Here is a 20,666-nt window from a genome sequence, read left to right as displayed (position 1 = left end):
ACATGTTGAAGAAGCTGGAGAGTAAAAAGAATGTAGAAAACACAAGGGCAGAGTCATGGTTAACAAAGTTACTGCGGAAGAACAGTATTCTTTCCATAACATTGTTCAGGTTTCAGAAATCAAACTCCCATTTTGCACAATGTCTCGAGACTCTGGGAATTAGTTCCATTTATTAGCCTTTGTTATGCCAGTTCTATGGCTGTAAAGTTGCATGTCTTTGGGATTTCCTGCTCTCCATGGGCTGTATTTCACTACATTTGTATAGACCTAGCGGAATTTTATTGCCCAGCAGTCATAAAATGTTTTCTTGCATGTGCAGTTTTACACACACAAACTCCAAAAAGTTATGAATAACAAACATTTTTAAAATTAAATTCCCCGAAAGTCTAGATAAATTTGATAATTCCTGCTACTTTCAATAAGTTAAATTCTGCAAGATTTCACAGACATTATTTCCATTCTTTTCTACCTTTACATGCTGTCTTTCCCTAATGATAACAAAATAGAGTAACAGGCTAGAAAGAAAATTTGGTGAGTTGCTTGAATCTGCAGGATATACAGCCCATAATGGAAGGCCTCCATTCATGATATATAAGAGGTCTTCCCCCCTCCCACCATTAAAGTTCCCCAGTACAAGTCCACTGAAGTTAATGGAATGAGCCCTGTTGTTTTCAAATAGGCTTTGAGTAGGGGATCTCAGTGGTTGTTTATTGGCTGAGTTTATTCTGTTTTCCTTTGTTGTATTCATACATAATTCCTTGGAATAATATGAGCAATTTTTACCTTTCACTGCTCTCTACATTTCCTCAAATTCTAATGCAGTGCATTTGCTACAAATGCAGATATCTTTTTTTAGCTCCACTGAATGTTCTGCACTTGAGCAGACCACTTTGTCAAGTCAGTGAATTTGGTACAACGAGGAGACAATTTGTTGCCTCCTTCTGGGGTCCCCAAAGACATCAATTAACTCAAAGCACGAGTTCTGACAGCACAAACAGGAAGAGTTAACCCCCCACAGTTATTCTTTATATTAGTCAATCCACCCTCCTCATTCCCTCCGTCCCTCTTCATTTTCCTTTCTAATGAACAGGGACAGATACCTCTTTCTACTGAGATACTTCCACTACAATGACAATTCCCTGGCTCTCCCCAGGTGATTTACTTTTCAAGCAGTGCCCACTTATTGATCTCTTCTGTGACAAATTTCAACACATGCACAGTCCTGGCAAACATTTCTGGAGATGAATCCTTCCTGCTGTTCAAATAGGAGGATTATTTTTATGCAATATATTTCAAAAAACAGTTCCTGGTATAGAATCACTTTCAATAAACTGTGCAAGAAGACATCTTCTAACAAGTTAACAAGAATTAATGCTGAAATTCTTACCTTTATTATTGGTTAAATATATCTGTATAAATTTTAATTTACATTGATATTCTTCTGAACTTTGATTCTGGAAAGATTTTGAATTTTTTTTTTAAACTACAAACACTTGTTGCTTTCTTATAGAGGATCTAGAACTACAACTAGAACTATTTAGTTTAAAAACTGATAGCAAACATGAAGATGTTTTGTAGTTAAAATGGCAGGTAAAAATGGCTTTACAAGGAAGTCACCCATAATAAAACATTTTCTGAGAAATAAGCATGTAGTCCCTTCATTTACATACACTAAAACTTCTTGCCAGTTCACTCTGACCAAGTTGAAGATGAGAATGGCCCAGGAAGCACGTTATGTGCTTAAGTGTTATGTATGAAAAGTCTTAGAGCCAAGTACTGAAAATAGAGTTGAAAATAAATCATAATTTAGCCTCAGAAAATGTCACCAGTCACATTTTGTATCTTTTTCTACACCAAACAGTGGATAGTGGCGTTACAAGATCTGGTATAATGTCTTTCCCTGCAGTGGCACAAAATGCTTCTAATCCCCAATTCTTGCTGGAAACACATAAACTGAACCTATGGCCTTTTCCAAAATACTTGGCACACAGCTCTGGGCTTTATTATCAGAAAGAAATTTTCCACAAATTGTTCCTGAAATTTTCCTAATGATATCAGCTCCTTCTTCTCCCAGGACAACCCAGACCTTTAATAGCCCAACCCTATTCATGGCACCTGGATGCCAGACTAAACATCACTTGAATCAAAATTCACCTGGAACAATTTATACAAGCTGGATAATATATTCTTTTTATCACTGCTCTCTGCATTGCTGCATCTTGTGTTGCCACTGACCCATCAGAAACCATGATCTTCCTAAAAGCAAAATTTTGCTTTTCCAGCAGAGAGCATTCAGATGGTGGTGCCTTCTATGGCATCAGCACTCCATGTTCTTTAATTCTTTCCTTTCAAATGTTCCTTCTCATCTAATTCTTCTGTAGAATTTCCTTTTAATACTTCCTCCTTTCTTCTAGCCACAGGCTGACCTTCTCCATCCTTCTGCTTAGTCTTACTTGGCTCCATAGCATGCTGCTTCTTTTCTACAAGCCCCACTGCACTTTATTACTCTGTTCTCCTCTTCCTCCCTTTCCATAAACATTTAAATAAGTCATTTCAGGTAATTTACAAAATCTTACTCCTTAGCTTCTTTAGTCTTTCTTTATGAATAATCCAACTGGATCAGTAGATCTTTTCACACAGCAAAACTAAGAGAATTTTCCCCCAAAAATGTATCTTCTCTGAAATGTTAGCCTAAACTTTTCTCCAGGGATGGTTTAAAAATCCGTAATTCATCCTTATAATTAACCAAGCAAACAAATTATCCCAATATCCAACTCCCCTCACAAATATTCTAAGAACTTTTCTCTCTATTTAGCAACAGGTTTCCACCTCATCAATTAAAAAAAATAGAGAGTTTTTCTTTGAGGAGACTAGTTATAAATAGCTGAAATTGAAACTAATTACTTATGTCAGGGTTGTTTGGATTTTTGTTTCTTTCTTTGTTTTAATATTGGCTCCATTTTATTTAGATTGAGGTTTATCCTGATTTAAATGGTTAAGAAATTTTACACATCTTGAGAAATTACCCCTGATCTGCAGACCTCATCTAAAAAAAAAATTTGGCAATCTGACAACTATAGCAAGATAAACCATGAGGGGTTTTTACCCTTCACCTTCCCCATTTGTATTGCAATCATATGTGTCTTTAAATCATTACCAACATTTTCTATTTGCAATTCTGTGAATCTTTCTAGGTTACTGTTGGTAAAATACCTGATTGGAAGACATTTTACAAAGCTTATAATATACATTATATATACAAAGCTTACCACATATTGAGCAAGTTTTGGGCTATTTAAAGCAAAAAAACAGTGCAGTGTTTTGGTTCAAAGCTTCTTTTAAAAATTGATTATTGGCAGATAATTTTTCAAACATTCTCACACTCTGAATTATTCAAATAAGGATTCCTTCAGTTCAGAAATTTAAAACTTCGAACAGTTTAAGGGAAACTAACGCAGATCTCCCAGTCTGTGTAATAGAGTCTGTCTGTTTGTATTTCCTTGCAGGGCCATTTAAGGAAAAAGGAAAACAGGAGGCTTTCAAAAGCCCAAAGGTTTCTCTCACTGTGGGTCACAACAGGAGCAGAAAGTAAAAGTGGAGCTGCACTTTCTCCCAAACTTATTTTAGAGTCTGAGCCTCTGCATGAAACACGTGTCCTTTTGCAACACGGCTTGTCTTTACAGCCTGCAAATGGCAGCAGGCCACAGCTCCCTCTGAATTTCACATTTACCGCTGAACTGAGTGGCAAAATTTCCAAGATGTTGCCAGGACCCATTGAAATGTGCTGCTAGCCCTGCCCAGAAACACACGCACCAGACTACCCAGGCCATTCACAAGCAACCAGAAGCAACAGTGACAATGAGTGACTGTCACTGAAGTAATTAAGGAAAGCGGGTGTAAAGCACTTCAGCAGGGAATTGGGCAATTTGAATGTGATTTGCTCTCAAGAAATCCAGTTTAGACACATCTGCTTTGAACTTTTTGTGACCTTTGTGACCTATATCTCTTAGGTGGGAAGGTTCAAGAAGAGAGGAAGAGATTGTGCTTCGTCCTTCCTGTCACTCCAGAAGTGACACATGGTTCATTTATCTTCAGTACTTCTGACACCCTCTGCAACTAAATAATGCAAGAATTGAGCAAGTTTTAATGAACTTTGAAAAGTTTAACATTTGGGTATAGATTCAGGAGGATTCTTTATGTATCCAAACCTGATTTCTTCTCTGAAATGTACACCAATATTTTACCTTGCATATACACCCAGTTAAGCTTTGTATTGAAACAAACAAAATTAATCACAGCTCAGGAACTGAGTGAAACTTGCCACAGAGAGGCCAGTGTAAACAAAGCAAGCACTTTGCACATTCTGTCTCCCTTGTCATTTTAAAATTTTTAAAATTTTCAAAAAGTTGAAAATTTTCAAGTGAAAATTTTTCACGTACCAGTCCACAACGAGTTATAAGAGCACTTTGCAGAAACTGAGATATGTAACACTAATGAGAATGTGGATAAAGAGGAGCAGCACCACAGTGGCTTGCCCTACTGCGTCGTGCTGGCAGACATCCCCTCAGAGCAGCAGTTCAATTTGTGTCTACAAGAAAAGTGCAGGGAGGGAGCAGAAGCACGACTGTGGGAGAGAGGCAACAATATAGGAACGGGGAGAGAGTGGGAGGGTGATGGCAAAAGCCCAGGGAATGGTGGGAGTGGGAATGGAAATGGAAATGAGGGAGAGAAGAAAGCAATAGTCAGGAGATCCACATAAAGCAGGTTATGAATTACAGGGTTACGCATGGTAAGCCATCTGTCACTTCTCCTCAGGCAAGGATACTTGTTTGGTAGTGAGATGGATAACACTTGGCTGTGTTTCCATAGCAAGCATTCCCTTACTCCAAGACTAACCAAATTTTAGCTGGGACCATCCCACTGCTTTTGAAGATGCATGGGAGGGCCATATGCTTTGATCAAAGCTATCTACATCACCAAAATCACAAAGAAGATGTCAAAGCACATCACTAGACATCCAGACTGCCTGTCACAGTCCAGTCAGCACATTCGTTCTCCATCCAAGACAGTCACAGACTCATCACATGATTGGCTCTGTGTCTAAAAAAGCACAGTCTTTTGATTTGTCAGTTTATTTCCTTCTCCACATAAGGGTATGACTTTGATAGAATCTCTGTTCTTATAATCAGATCTCCTACAGTTTAGATGTTTGCTAAAATTTACCCTCATTTTTCTTTTTCTTCTTATGGAGCCACCCTTCTTTTCTGGTATCATGTGCTGCTTTGGGGTAGAATTAATTGTCTCCACAGTGACTAGTAAGGGGCTATGCTTTGAACAGCGTTGATAGTATAGAGATATTTTTGTTATTGCTGAGCAGGGCATGCACAGAGGCACAGCTCTGCTTTTTCTTATTGCCATGCTGGAAAGGAGGGTGAGGGAGCACAGGAGATTGGGAGGAGACCCAGATGAGACAGGTGATCCAAACTGACCACAGGAATATTTGAGATCATGTGGTATCATGGTCTGTACAGGAAGTGAAAGGACAAAGGAGGAAGAAGATGAGCTGATCTGGGTTCAGAAAGGGGGGATCTGGCATCAGTCAGCAGGTGGTGAGCAATCATATTGTTCATCACTTCAGTTTCCCTTTTTATTATCATTATTATTATTATTATAATTTCCCATTATTACAGTATTTTACTTTATTTTCAATTTTTAAACTGTTCTTATCTCAACCTACAAATTTTACTTTGATTCTCCTCCCCTTTCCAGCAGGTTTGGTGGGGAAGAGGGCAAGGGTTTGAGCAAGCAGCAGGGTGCTTAATTTCCAGCTGGGCTTAAATGCCAATTGCTATAGTTTAGAAAAGCACTGGCCAAGGATAGAAATCCCACTGCTACTGATCCTCTCCAAACAGAATTGAAAAGTGAATTCCTGCCCCAAAGAGCAAACACTGTTGATGTAAATATATCCCCATTTATTAGGGGGAATTCAACTGGTCAAGCAGAGTTCTACATTTGCTTTTTTATATTATTTTTCTTCTTTTTTCTTCTTGTTTTTTTGGGAATTGGGTTTTTTTAGTGATGATGTATTTTATGTTAGAAGGGACATAGAAAGTCATTGGGTTCAAACACTGCAAGGCTAACTTCAAAGCTAGATTGGGAATCCTAGGGTCTTGTCCAGCCGAGTTTTTCACACCTCAAAGGATGGAGATTGCACAGCCTTTCCAGGCAGCCTTTCCAGTGGCAACATCCGTTGAGAAGAATCACTTTCCTTCAGAGAAATTTCCCATGTTTCAGCTTGGGTCCATTGCCTCTTATTCTCCTGTGCACCTGCAAAAAGAATCTGGCTTCATCTTTTCTATAACAGAGATGAAGACAGAAAATTGATCTCTTTTTAGCCATCTCTTTTCCAGGCTGCAGAAATGCAGCTCTCTCAGATTCTCCTCATATGTCATCTGCTCAATGCAAATGTTTGCATTTTCCTAATCTGTCAAATCTTAATGGAGTACTTTCACTCTTTGAAATTATGGGTCCTAGTGAATGTAGCACAGTGGGTAATCCTGACAGAGATGCAATGAGCAATCAAATTCTGGCAAGGCCCTAAGAATCCCTCTCTCTGCTGAGGCAAGGGTTTCACTCTGAGAGCCTATCATACAAATTAAATCATACAAAAAACCACCCAGGCCTTTTTGTTTTCTGGCACAATTGTTTTCCCAGACCTTGCTATCACTGAAATTTATCTTGATTTCTCTCAAAGGGTACTGATTTAAAATGTCTGCATTCCAAATCTGATTACCACCTGTGCTGTTGTTTTCACTACCGTATTTGCAGTGGCTTATTCCTCAACACTATGATTTGATCTTACCCTCAAAATATGCAATACTACACCCAGGCAAGTACCTTGGAAAAAATCAATTACTACACATGCATGCACAAACTCAGTAGCTTTTCTTTTGATGATACATCACACTGCAGATTGCATATACAAGGACAGACTGAGCTTTTAAGAACATGAAAGCACTTAGAGGACTTCACTGTTTAACAGACACAGACTAATCTCTTCCTCTCTGACAGTCAGGCTTCAGAGTTCACCGTGTGTGCATACAGATACAAGATAATGAACAGATACTTATTCTATACAGAATTCAAAAGTAGAGGGGAAAATTCTCCCATTTCTGACGTGTGAAATTTCAGATATCTTGCTGCAGTGAGATAAATTGTTAGCCTATATAACTGTAGCTATTCTATCTAGTATTCTTTCCCACAAGTGAATTGTGTATCTTTCAGCATAAGCCATTTACAATCTTACTTGTGAAAGAGGTGCCTTTTCAGTCCTCCCTTTCTCCTTAAACATGACACAACAGTGCAGTGAAATGTTTGACCATTCACTGCACATACATGTCTATCTCTTTGCACAGAGACTGAAAGACGCTTCTTACAATTTGAAACATTTTCACAACTACTCATTTTGGTCTTCTAATCAAACAAGAGAGTGTGCTTTATGTTTAATTTATTCTCAGTGCTTGAAATGAGCCAGCTACTTAGAGGGAAGTTTGTTGACTTTTACCTAAATTCTTATCTACATTAGATGACTAGTAGCATCATAACGAATAAACAATTTAATAAACACAAAAAAAATGCTTATCTAAATGTAGGTGGCGAGAGTTATTGAACCAATTATTTACCCTTAGTTTTCTGAAAAAGATAGAAGTATGTTATCTCACTTAAATCACCAGGAAAATAAACTTCTCCACTATCAAATCTCTTGCAAAGTCTATTCCCACTGAATGGGTGCTTGTACCTCCTTTGATTGTCTCCTTTCTGTAGATACCTAGAACAACCACTCAGTGACCTTTCTTCCTAATTTTGCATTTGGAATGTAAGAAAGTTAGAGCACTGCTTTATTCTGCTCTCTTTCACTTATCCTTTACACTGAAGAAGAACTTAAATTCTATAAATATTTTAGGTTTTCTCAGAAGTTTTCTTTCACCACTGCCAGCCATGGAGAATTAAATAGGTCTCATAATGTGCCAGTGTAGGCAGGGTTAGGAATTCAGAGTCTGCAGCTCTAACTTCTCTGCTCAGACAAATGAGTCCCAGAAAGGTCCCAAAGAGGCTCAGAGTGATCCTGCTTATGCATACTGTTGTTCATCAGATCTCCCCTTCTGTGAAACCTCCCAGACATATGATATGGGTTCTCATACAGATTCTCAGCATCCATCAAAGTCATTCTCACTTGTATTGCAATGTTCAGGCCTCTGTTTACAGGGCTTTAAGTTTTTTAAACAATTGGGTTTGGTTTAAAAAAAAAAAAAAAACAAACAAAAAAACCCCCACCAACCCATGCCAGTCTGATGTTCACCTTCAGAGTCAGCTCATAAATCAGCAAGAACAAGATGGCAACAATTCTCTCCAGAAATAGTTGTAATTCAGACTACCTAGGAAAGACATTTAAAACTTCTCATGTCACTGAGTTACTGTGTTTGGATAATAGTGCACCTACCTTAATTTTGGAATTTCTAACCTGGAAAATTTTCGTATCTCTGGTATTTTAAAAAATATAAAAATACAGCACTGGCTGTCTAATCAAAGATATTTCTGAATTTGCATTTTATAAAAAAGAATGGTTTATAAATCATAAAGACAATTGGTTTTTTCCAGGAATGAATCTTATGCAAATGAAACTATTAACAAAAAAAAACCCCATGCTTTTTCACCAGCCAAGAGTCACAGGATGAGAAGCAGCTAACAGCAGAAGTGAAACAAACACAATCTAGGTAGTGTGCATCTGGTTAAAAAATTTGAACATGATTTCTATCAGGATATGACCAAGCCTTATTCACCAGTTACTACTTCCTATTAATTCACTTACTGAATTATGCAACATAAAGAAAATCAAGGAACTAAGAAAGTATATCTAGTTTATCATAACAATATTTAAAATATTATTTATACAGAATCTTAAGAGCTTGCCTGCAAACAGACGCTTCCACACCAAGGGCAAGCATCCCTGAAGGAGATAGTAACTTAAACATCTCATCTGAAGCACACAGGTTTGTTTTGTTTTATAAAGATTAATATTAATGATGTTTTAGTTTAAAATTAAATTATAATTGTTTACTTGGATTTCTAAGCATTAATCATAGTGAAAACATTCTGATGATCAACCTTTAAACATTAGCACTCAAACACCCTCAAAATTGTCAGAAAGGCTTTTCTGATGTTCCTGTCTTTCTGTGGATCTTGCCTTTAGGTTCATCCAAAGGCAAGAAATGAGTTCATGGAGTTTAACACTAAAATGGCTGCATTTGTGTTGAGCCATGAATGTGCTGTGAGGAGAGGGAAAATCAGCCTCTGTTAAAAAAATCAGCAAATAAAACTGTAACAGCATGTAGAGAAGTGAATATTTGGCATCTTCCTCACATCAGATATCAAAAAAAACATTCTATTCAACATCAGCAAGTGCAATGTCTCATTTATTTGAAGCCCATCTCTCCAGCTACAATCCTTTTTCTGTCTCTGGCACAAGCATACTGATGCCACAGGTATCTACAGGTTACTTGCACTGATTGTCACAGCAGATTTTTAATCTATAATAAAGAATGAGAAGTTTGTGTTGACTGAAAAGTAATGAAACTTTCTGTCAAGATAAATTTTACACATTAAATGTGCTCTGGGTTTAGATCAATGCAGAAAGTGTCAAATAAAACAAAATACTACAAGGAAAGATTCACAAAAATTGATTGTGGCCAAAATACGCCCCAGCACTGTTAAGAGGTTTACTTCAGTAATGTCTGTGGTCATTGACTAGATCAATGAAACATTCTTTCAACAGCATCCAATTATCAGTTTACCGTGGAGTGAGCTTTCTAATAAATCAGTATACTTTACATAAAAGTAGACAAAGCTTCAATGAAACTTAATAGCAAAGTATAAAAATATTTTGGTTCCAGGAAACAGAGGTTTCTATCACACCCAAGAAAAAGACCATTACCTGCCTTATTTAAGGCTGACCCATAGTTAGTAACATTTTGAGGCAGTAACTTCCTGTTGGCTTGTTTATGGTTAGCAAGATAATAGAGTTTGATTAAGCACTTAGGACAGGTGATCAAAATGCTTCAGTCATATCTACAGAGTAAAGAAATGGCACACACAGCTAGTACCAAACAACATAAATTCAGTCACAGTATCAGATATCAATTTAAAACCACTTTCCACAATACAAGTTCTGAAATGCTTTCTTACCAATATTACATATCTCAGTTTTGTGTTTTTTCATTTTCTAGGGTAAATAGGCAGCCATTAAACCATTTGAGCTTTACAGCAGAGCTGAGTAGAGTGGCAAACTTCAGGTCTTCCAAAGCTACCCTTCTTTGTGCTCTCTAAGAGGCAATGGCATGAAGAATCTCCAAAGCTTCATGCTGCCAGTAATAGATCAGAGACATAGATAAACTTGAGCACCACACAATCTGTAATGTGTTTGTCACATCACTTCTGCAGAGCAGAGGTTTTCTAACTATCTCAGAGCTGGGAAGTCAAAAGAGAGAGATGAAGGACCAGATCCTAGAAAGGTCTTATGAGGATCAGTTTAGAAATTCCAGCTGGCTGTCACGTAAGACCAAGGGAAGTCAAACAGACGTATCTATGGGAAGCATGCAGCACTGACAGCCAATGGATTGAGTCTCAGAAGATCCAAATTCACCCTGAATAGCTGAGGGATTGAAGGTCATCTAAAAGGAGATGTTATATGAAAAAAACATACCTTCAATTTTACCCAATTCAATGCTGAATTAATGTTTCTGTAATGATTATAGGCAGAGAGAGGCCAGGAATGGGACAGATGTACCTGTGTCCAAATCCATCTCCAGAAGCCTGAGGAGAGGTTTATAGAGTACAAAAGGCCATCAATACCTCCTCTGCTCCTTGTAGAGCATGGATGTGTACATCCAGCACTACTTAGTCCATAGTTTTACACCAATAAACCATATTCTGCTGTTATAATCTCATTGCTGTCATGGGTGCTGTCATTTACCCTTTAGTGTGCTCCAAAGCATTCTACAAAAATGTAGATTGCATGAGATAAACTGCAGTGTCATTGCTGGTGTATTTGTCTCCTGCATTCACAGCAGGCCTGGTGCTGCTGCCAGGCTGGCTTCATTGCAGTGCTGGAATTACTAGGAGCAAATCAAAGGAAGGTGAGCCTGGCCACTGCTATGCGAAGAGCAGAGCACTCTGAAAACATTCTCTGGTGCTGCATTACACTGTTCTACCTGTCTGAGTTCTGTTTGCAGCACCAGGGCTGTGGTGGGGGTTGTGCCACATGCCCTGGGGGCACCTCCTGCATCACAGCAGCCACTGCATGGACCTGGATAAAAGAGCTGGAAAAGGCCAAACACTAAAAGACAGTTGTTATTTTGTCTAGGGAATGGAGTGAATGCCAATTATTAAAAAACCTAACTGATCAATTAATATCGATTCTGCTCTGCTTCCCATCGATTACCAGGCTCAAAGTAAGAGAAGAAAAAGAAATTGTTCTCTTGTATCCTTAATCCTGAGGTATAGTTGCAGTAGTTTGGCATACAGCAGTAGCCGTGTTCTTCATAAAATCTACACAGAATACAAATTCCTCTTGACATCAGCACCAAAAAAAGTCTGATAACTGCTTCATCACAGGTTTTATTGTACTGAAAAACTCCCCACAAAATATATTTCATTTTATGTGTACCAGAGGTGGTATATTTGAACAGAAATCTCCATGGCTGTAGGAGTACAAATTGCTGACAAAAAGTTCTCAGATACTGGAGTCAGTGAGTCATGAGTACTAAGACTGATATTTGAGGGGATATGATTTTTATTTTGTGGATAAATTGAACTTATCCAGAAAGAAGGGGAGATGGGAATGATGAACACACTTTTCAATGGCAATAAATGCAGCAAGGTTCCCATCTCCTTTCAGCAGCAGATTTTTGTTCTTCTGTGCATCTTTGTGACAAAAATACTGCTTAAAAAAAGTGTTTTAATGCAGTGAGGCCAATAGATGAGAAGATAAGAGACCATAAAAGTTCACAAAAATCAGTTGTTTATCAAAGACAGTGCAGTGAGGCATATTATGATCAGTGAGAAACACACACAGGTTTTTTAGAGCTGGTATAAGCAGGTGAGTTTCTGGCCCAGGAAAATTCTCATGTAAGTTGAAAACCTCTGAACTCGATCTTTCAGTTATGGGAAGAACCAAATTAAGGCTCTGAGCCTGGTGTTCCACTGAGCTGGCAGACACACAATAGCTACCAGTGAATTTACTCCCCTTGCAGCCTCTAAGCTTACACGTTGTCTTTGATGTATCTAATTTGCTGGATTGCTCCTAGGAAAATTCATATTTTCAATAAGCATTCCTGTTTTCAATAAGCTCTTAGATTTCTCCTAGGAAAATTCCTATTTGGGATTGCTCCTAGGAAAATTCCTAGTCTGACTCCAGCTTTGCTGGCTGCCACAGCAGCTTTAAACACGCTTTAAGTCACGTTGTTGAACCTACCTGCGGACACAAAGAAGTTTGAACCGGGGTCAACCTGGATTTTAAACCTATAGAACACCTAGGCTGGGCAAAGCATTGTTATTTATTCACAGACATTGGAAACAAAATGACTACCTTGTGCTCTAGGTAAAATAGATTGACTGTGTAGTTGTAAATATTTACACAATGTTCACACTAAATATTCTGTGCCTTCCCACACAGAATGGGTGGGTATTTTTGTGAGTATTTGTGGGACTGACTCACAGCTAATATAAAAATCTGTCCATACAGGTACTTTTCTCATATGCCTTAGGAAGAAGGTGAGTGATGCACCTCTGCCGATGCTCGGAGCAAGCTGTGGTGGTCCTGTGCTTCCCCCAGGACACACAGCAGTCCCTGGAAAGCTGAGCTCCTGTTCTCCAGCTGCAGCTGTGTGTCTTGGGCATGGAAAAGATGCGCCCCCACCCTGGCACCCCAGCCAGTTAGGGGGATAGAGATGAAGGTCAACACCTCAAATCCCTTGGTTTCCCTTGAATCTGCGAGTATACAGAGCACATAGTCTTAGACTTAGACTAATGATGACACAATACTTTCAAAAGGTCCTGAGGTATTTTAAATGCTTAAATATGAGCTTGCCTGATTATGTTGGAAAGCCATCTAAATCCTCCTTTCTCTATATTATACTCATAATTGAAATAACAAAATATAGAGACGTGTTCTCTGATAAGCCTGTTTCTTACATTTTAGCTCTAAACTCTCTAAACTCTTCTTTCCGTTTCAGATGCTTGCATATATGTATTTTCATATTATAGTTTTCATCTTCTTATATTTTTTTCTCACAGTTTCAGTTTCTCCACTTACGAAGGTAGCAATTGTTTAAAATGCAATAGCTTTCTCTCAATTTTGAAACACAGCTCTGAGATAGTCTCAAAACTACACTGTTCCATTTCCTCTCTACATAAAATCCATTTATACACCAATAATTAGATTCCAACACTAAACCATCTTTTACCTTGCCTATTAAAAGCAAATTTATAACAGACTTATTATATCTCCCCTAGTACAAGGTACAAACAAACAAACTCAAATGAAATTGTTTTAAGTTAGTTTAAAACCAGCACCAAGATAATAAAAGACTTAGAAAATAATTATTTCTGTTGCATTCTTATAGATTACTATGAGAAGCAAATTCACAGCATCTATGAATCTATATACAGACAGACATACAGACACAGATATTTAGCTCTCATTGGGAAGTCATGAAGGGTCTCTTCTGCTTTGATCACTTACCAGCATTTCCATCTCATGCAGCGTATTTTTCATGTAATGCTTCTGTTAACAAGAACTTTAATAGATTTCTTCTGAGATGATGTAAGAAAATACCCAGTTTTCCTGCCTTCCTTATTTAGGCACTACTCACTACTTAAAATTTTTTGCTAAAAACTTCTTGTTATTGTTCATATTTCCATCTATATAGCTTTATACACTAGAGCTTTTTTTAATCCAAGAATCCTAAGGTATTTATGAAATTAAATTAAAAATCACAGTGGTAACATGGACCAGCGATTTTGTGGGATATGGGTTCACACGTGTCTCAAGATGGGAAAACCAAATGATAAGTTATGATTTTGGTTGGGAAGTAATTTAGTAAAAACCAATTAGTAACAGATATTTGTAATGACGTAGTGAGAACATAGCTAGGTGACGTGTTGTTCCTAGTATCAATGCCCTGGATAATCCATGACTTGTGCAGTTACTTCCAGCAGCAACTGGTCCCTGAGTTACTCACTCTGAAGTATTGAATACGTTACTTCACAACCCTGACTTGCTTTCACTTGTTGAAACCCTTGTTATAGTCAGAAGTGGAGCCTGAAAATAATTTGAAGACAAAAAATGCAGAGTTCCTTGGAGGAGGATGTTATCTGATCTGTCAGAATAATAATTGTAGCAAGTGTAATCAAGATATCTGAATTACTAGTGTTAGAATGCAAGGCTAATTCTGGCTCTACAACGTGTAGGAACAGAGCAGAACCAAAGCTCTGGAGGACTGGATCATACTCATTATTTTATAAGCTATTCAGTTACTTAAATATTTTGATGGAGGGAAAAGGTGGATGTGTAGCTCCAGAGAGAAAAGAAATGCAGCTTTCAAGCTGCATGTGAACTGGAAGTGCTGCAGTTGAAAGGACTGAGTGTGTACCTTGGTGACCCTTTGGCTTAGAGCATTACACAGTTTCATGCTGAAAATTCTCAGCAGTGTTTAACTATAAGCACTGAGGAAAAGGATTCACCTACTTGGAATCAGACACTTGCAAAGGGTTGACCAAAACCTTTGTGTACTTCACTGCTGCATAAGAAACATTAGCTCTGTAATGCGTCATAAGCTGTACCCCACATGGATTCTCTGCTGTTTCATAATAGAATTTATACTACAGTCATTTTCTCTGTGGGGATTCTAATACATATCTTTTTTTTCCACTACACAAACACCTATTTTCATGAATTTCACTGGAAATTCATATAATTGAGCCATCTTTCATTGTTGCATCTGTTTCAAATTGATCAGTGAGTTAAAACTTTGGTAAAGGGAGTCTCTAGGCATCCTGGTCGAAGTATCACATTAGCCTCATTTCCTTAAGGAGGCAAGTTAAAAATGCACATGAACATCTTTCCAAGTATGTTACTGACCAAGAAACACTAAAGTCTAAAATAAATGCATGTCTGGATGGAACGCAATAATATGTTAGGCTCAGACTAATTTGGTTGTCTCTGTGTTTTGCTGCTATTTCTACGTGGCTACTTAGGACGTGGCAGAATTGTATGACATACCGACGCTCTGCTCCAGCACATGAGGGGTGATCCAATAAAACAGCACCAAAGATTCAATAACATCTCTGGGCCTTGAATTCAGTTTCTGGCAAGAAATTAAAAAATTCCATGAACAGTTTCTTGTAACACATGTTGATATTTATAAAATATGAGATAATGAATCATCAGGGAAATGTTACTCATCTTACCTGGAAATAAAGTTGTTATTAGAATTTTTATAGTAGCTAGGGAGCTGTAGCAAGTGAGCTATACTATCAGTTGGCTTGCAAATGTTTCATGTTTGTGTTCCTAAGGCTGCTTCTACTGCAGAATTAACTTTTATCATCAACTAAGTCATTGACTTTCTTAGCATTTGCAACACTTCAATACCTTGTGTAGTTAGGAAATTATTACCAAAACTTAATGATCATCAGTTTCCACACTTCCCTAGCATTGCTACAAAAATAGTCTAGTGAAGGTAACAGCTGAAAAACCTTTGTCACAGTGAGAACACCTTGATAAAGTGAAATATGCTTGTGCCATCAGCCGAGAACAGAGAATTGGTAGAAGCATTACTGGGAAGAAGAAAATCAGATTAAATAATTAGTGTCAATTAGCCCAAGCAAATAATTCTATAAACAATTGGTCTCTAGTGCCCTGTTTAATTATGTGAGACTTTCATCGCTCCTTATCAAGTCTGCTTTGATTTATGTTAGACTCTTGAGCATCCCAGAAGTATAATTAATTATTGTCTTGTAAATAAACCTTTGGTAATTAATGGTAGCAGAAAACAACACTACTATCTTTTTTAAACTGTTCCACTATGGACCTATGAATACTTGAAAACTATCTTAGGTTTTGGGATAAAAGGGATTCATACTGCAGCAAGAGACATGATACTTGTATCTAAAGGCAAACTTGCTGGAAGGAGTAATACACTAACTACAATTATATTAAAACAACCATTCCATGTTACTTACTACAGCCAGTGTACACCTTTGTAATCTGGCTTTAGTCTGTAATATCTGTTTTACTTATATTCAATTCTCAACCCATACACTAAAAAAATTAGACAGTTAATTATTTTCAAATGTAGGCAGCAAATACAATTTTTGCAAAATAAATTCACTGCTAAGATAAACTTCTCATTAAATGACAATTTTTTGAGAGTTCCAGCACAGTCAATCCTTCCTTGACACAAGAATCTCAGATAATCCCAGTACTACATGAAAAAGTATTAATTATAGTACTACACGAAAAAGTACTACAAGTACTACATGAAAACAAGTATGGAGAGAACGAAAAATCACTTCAGTTGCTCAAATAAAGCATAGTACATAACCTGAATTGTTCTATTTGAATTTGTAGGTGCATGTCCTAGAGATCACTTGATCCCTTGATTCCTCTTTTGATAGTTTTGTTACACTTGGAAAAATAAATGCAGGATCCTTTGCCTCAAGCAGATTCCCATAGCTAATGCAAGCAATAGCACAGCAAATAAATAGGCACTGAAAATCATCAGCTAATATAAATGTGCAGTAGATATCTTCTAAATTTATTTGGAACAAGGTAAATTTCAAAAATGCTAATAGCTGGTCCATACTGTGCTTTAAACCACTCATAGTACTACTGGTATCAATGAGGAGGTATGTTACAGGGTTTTTTGGTCAGGTGCTGCATGTTACACCATCACTGTACCTTAGCAGTTCTAACAGTATTAGAGACTTTCAAGTGCACTAGCCCTTTGAGACTTAGGAATACAGCTACATGACCCAGACTCCTGCCCACTTATTGCCCAGATGCTGTGGCTGCCTTTCCCTCTTTTAATTCAGATTTCTCTCCCACAGAAATTGGAAAAGATAAGCCTAAGGATGAACAGAGGGAGGAAACGTGGTGGGAGGAACAGTTCATTCTTCACCATTTCTATTCCAATATGGTCTTGAGCACAGCATGCATTCAGATGCACAGCTGGACATTCCTGAAATTTCTGTTACTGCATAGTGGGGTACTAGAAGGCAATTGCATTTTTTTTTTTTCTTTACACCAGCTGTCAAAACTGAGCTTGATTCCATCATTTCTACAAACCTTCTGCAAGAAGTATAAGGATGTTATCATACTGTTCCTTTGCCACCACTTTTCCAGATTACACACCAGCTTCCTCAGCCCCTCCTTGAAAGGCAAATGATCTAAGTCCCTGACCTTCATAACCCTCTGCTGGCACCTCTCCACTTTCTACACAGGCTTTCAGAACTGGAGAATCTCAGGATACAAATATTCCCAGTACATCTTCACCAGTAACAAGCATAATAGGATAATAACTTCCCCTAATCTACTGGCCTCAGTCCTTGCAGTATGGCTCAGTAGAAGATTCATTTTATTTGCAGTGAGTGCAAACTGTTGGCTCTTACTCAGCCTGGTGGCCACTGCTCAGGGGCCTCTTCAGCCACGCTGGCTCTCCTCACCTGCACTGATGCATGAGGCTACTCAGGACTCTGCACCTCTCGCTGAACTTCATAGATTTTATGTTGGCTCCATCCCTGAGTTTCTCAAGGCCTCTCTGTACTGAGTGTCTCCTGCTTAGCATGTTAACTAATCCTCCTAATTTGCTAAGAGCATCTTCTGTTGTATCACTGTTGTTGATGATGAACACATTGAACTGAGTCAGCCCCGTTTCAACATCATGGTGGTCTTTTTATTGTCAGCTGTTAACTAAACAAGAAGTCATCCATAAACGCCTGTGGGCTCAACAGCCAAAACAAGACCAAATGCATTTAGCAATCTGTTACATCAGAGAGTTGTGGGAGATGGCATGAAAACCTCACTAAAGCCAAACTTTATACCCACCAGTCCTCCCAGCTTCACACAGCCACTCATTCCATTATATCAAGGAATTAGGCTGGACAAGTTTGATCTGCTTTGCATTTGTGCTAGAAAATTCATCTCAACAGTCTAAAACCTTCCTGAATTCCTTGCACAGTACTATGCTGCCTTCCCAACAAATGTCTCTGCTGCTGAAATCCCAAGGAGGGTGAATGTCTGCAATCAGAAGATTTCTGTAGCTGTTTGGAAAAGTCTTGTCCACTTTATCCTTCAGAGTTAACAGTTGTGTGGAACACTGTCGGGCTTGATCTTGCAGGAGATGAAGTTCTGCACTGGGAATTGAGGAAGGTGTTCTCTCCTAGGATTATGACCTAATTCCTTTAATTCTGACTGCCTTGTTTAAAACCAACTTCCCAAAACATAGAAATATCTAAAAAGTCAAGGAAAATCTAGACAATGAAGGAAGCATTCCCAGAATAAATTGTAAATGTTACCCAGAAAACCAGAATGGTCATAAAAAAGGGATTAGTATAAATGCAAATGCTGAGCCAACCCAAGCATGACAAAGTCTGGGAGACAACACTTCAGGTACAAGTTCAGAACACCGGGTTATGCAGAGAGTTAAAGCAGACAGCAGGCACAATGACATGTTAAATTACCCACATGATGTATAGCTTAATGAACCCCCTTGTGTTGATCATGCTTGGCATTAATCAAGAGCCATGAACAGATTCCCTTATTTTCTCAATGCTGCTCTGATAAACTGCAATTTCATTTAACCTTGGACAGGAACTTTAATAGCTTCCACAGGACAACTGTCAATACTTTCCTGGGTATACAGTGATTAAACTGCAACACAAGATGCATGTCATGAATTTTCTTCATTTGAAATTAGAATTTTCATTTTTAACAATCATTTGCATAAAATATGCTGAAAGTATGGAAATATGTAAAGGCTTGCATGATCCTTAGATAGAAACACACGAAGACAAAGGTTTTTAAAAAATAAAACAATTAACAACATATTAGTTAACATATTGAAAGCTTCAAATAACCTTATGTTCAGGAAACAAGACAACAAGAGACAATAATCCAAAGAAAGGCTTGACAATGTCTCCTCAAGTTAGCTCATTATGCATCAGATACTGGACATTACATGCTTCTTTAGCAAAGGCAATATGTAGAGGATAAAGGATTAGCAAAGTTGGGTCGTTCCTCAACTTCAGTGGTTTCTAGAGACACCTTTGGGTGCTTTTTTCCTCTAAAAGCAATGCTTGTCGCTTGCTGAGTCCAGCCTCTTTGCCTCAGAGGCACCATAGAAGAAAGGATTGCTAGAGTTACTGAGCAAACTAGATCCACTCAGTCTGCAGGTCACTAGTCCAGGCAGTCAAAGAGGACAGAAAAAAAAAGACAAATACAGATTCAGTGCCTTTCCTAGGCAATCTGTTCTAACAGAGGTCTACAGACAACTCTTTTTCCATTACCTTCACTTAAAATGCATTTTCCTTTGTTGCCACTGATGACAATGAAAGAACAAAACAGGATCACAAATGACCCAGAAATCTGTTATTTTAAATTCTCAAAAATCTTCATTATAATTATAGACTTCAATTACAGGAACAACCAAACTACAAATGCCTCTGCTTAGACATCATCAGTAAATTTTGCAATTTTTTCTGTGTGTTTTTTATCCTTCAAAACCTGAATAACCCTTATATGGGAAAAAAACCTATTTTACACTTTCACAGATAACATTGGTACCAGTGAAAATCACTGCAAAGAGTACTGGTAGCAAACTGTTTGCAATAGCACCAGCAAAAATATCCTGGTGATGACTGATGTGGGACATTTAACATCAATGCATAAAAACCACACAAAATAGGGAATGGGTAGGAAGCAAACCAAAGAAGGAGAATGATTCTACCAGGGTTGTGCACAAGCTAAGATCAGAGATAGAAAGAAAAACCAGGAATAGGGTGACTAGGGTTGACATAAGCACATGATTTCACAGCTTATATTAAAAATCTACATCTGTGAAGGCAAGTAAAAATAAAGTTTCCAAACCTTCAGAAAAGGATCATTACTGTCAGGCTAAAATGGAGAATTCCCATTTGTGCAAAATGCTTCATTCGCAGGTAGAAATGTAAAAAATTCTTCACTAAGAAAGAAAAGTAAAAAAAAGGCAAAACATCCTGCTGCAAGTTAAAGGCAGAGCAAAACTATGGAGTAAGGTAGTACTTAGTTTAAAGGGTTGATGCCTGGAATGTGTACAAGTTTTCAAGCTCTTGTCCTGATTCAAGCAGAACATAAACAGTCTGAATCCCAGCTCAGACTGTTTTTAAACCATTTTAAATCACTAGCCATACATGCAGCTAACTCCAAGCCTAGGGTACAAAAGAATTGGTTTTTATAGTCTTACAACTATGAGGTAACAGTGGAAATTGATGCCAATAAATCAAACACTTTTTCAATATCTCAATAGGCCTTTATCAGAAAATAGACTGTAGCTAAAGAGGGCCTGGAAAACCCT

Source organism: Sylvia atricapilla, chromosome 1 (assembly GCF_009819655.1).
Source record: "Sylvia atricapilla isolate bSylAtr1 chromosome 1, bSylAtr1.pri, whole genome shotgun sequence".
Classification (NCBI taxonomy): domain Eukaryota; kingdom Metazoa; phylum Chordata; class Aves; order Passeriformes; family Sylviidae; genus Sylvia; species Sylvia atricapilla.
Note: the sequence above shows the minus strand (reverse complement) of the source record.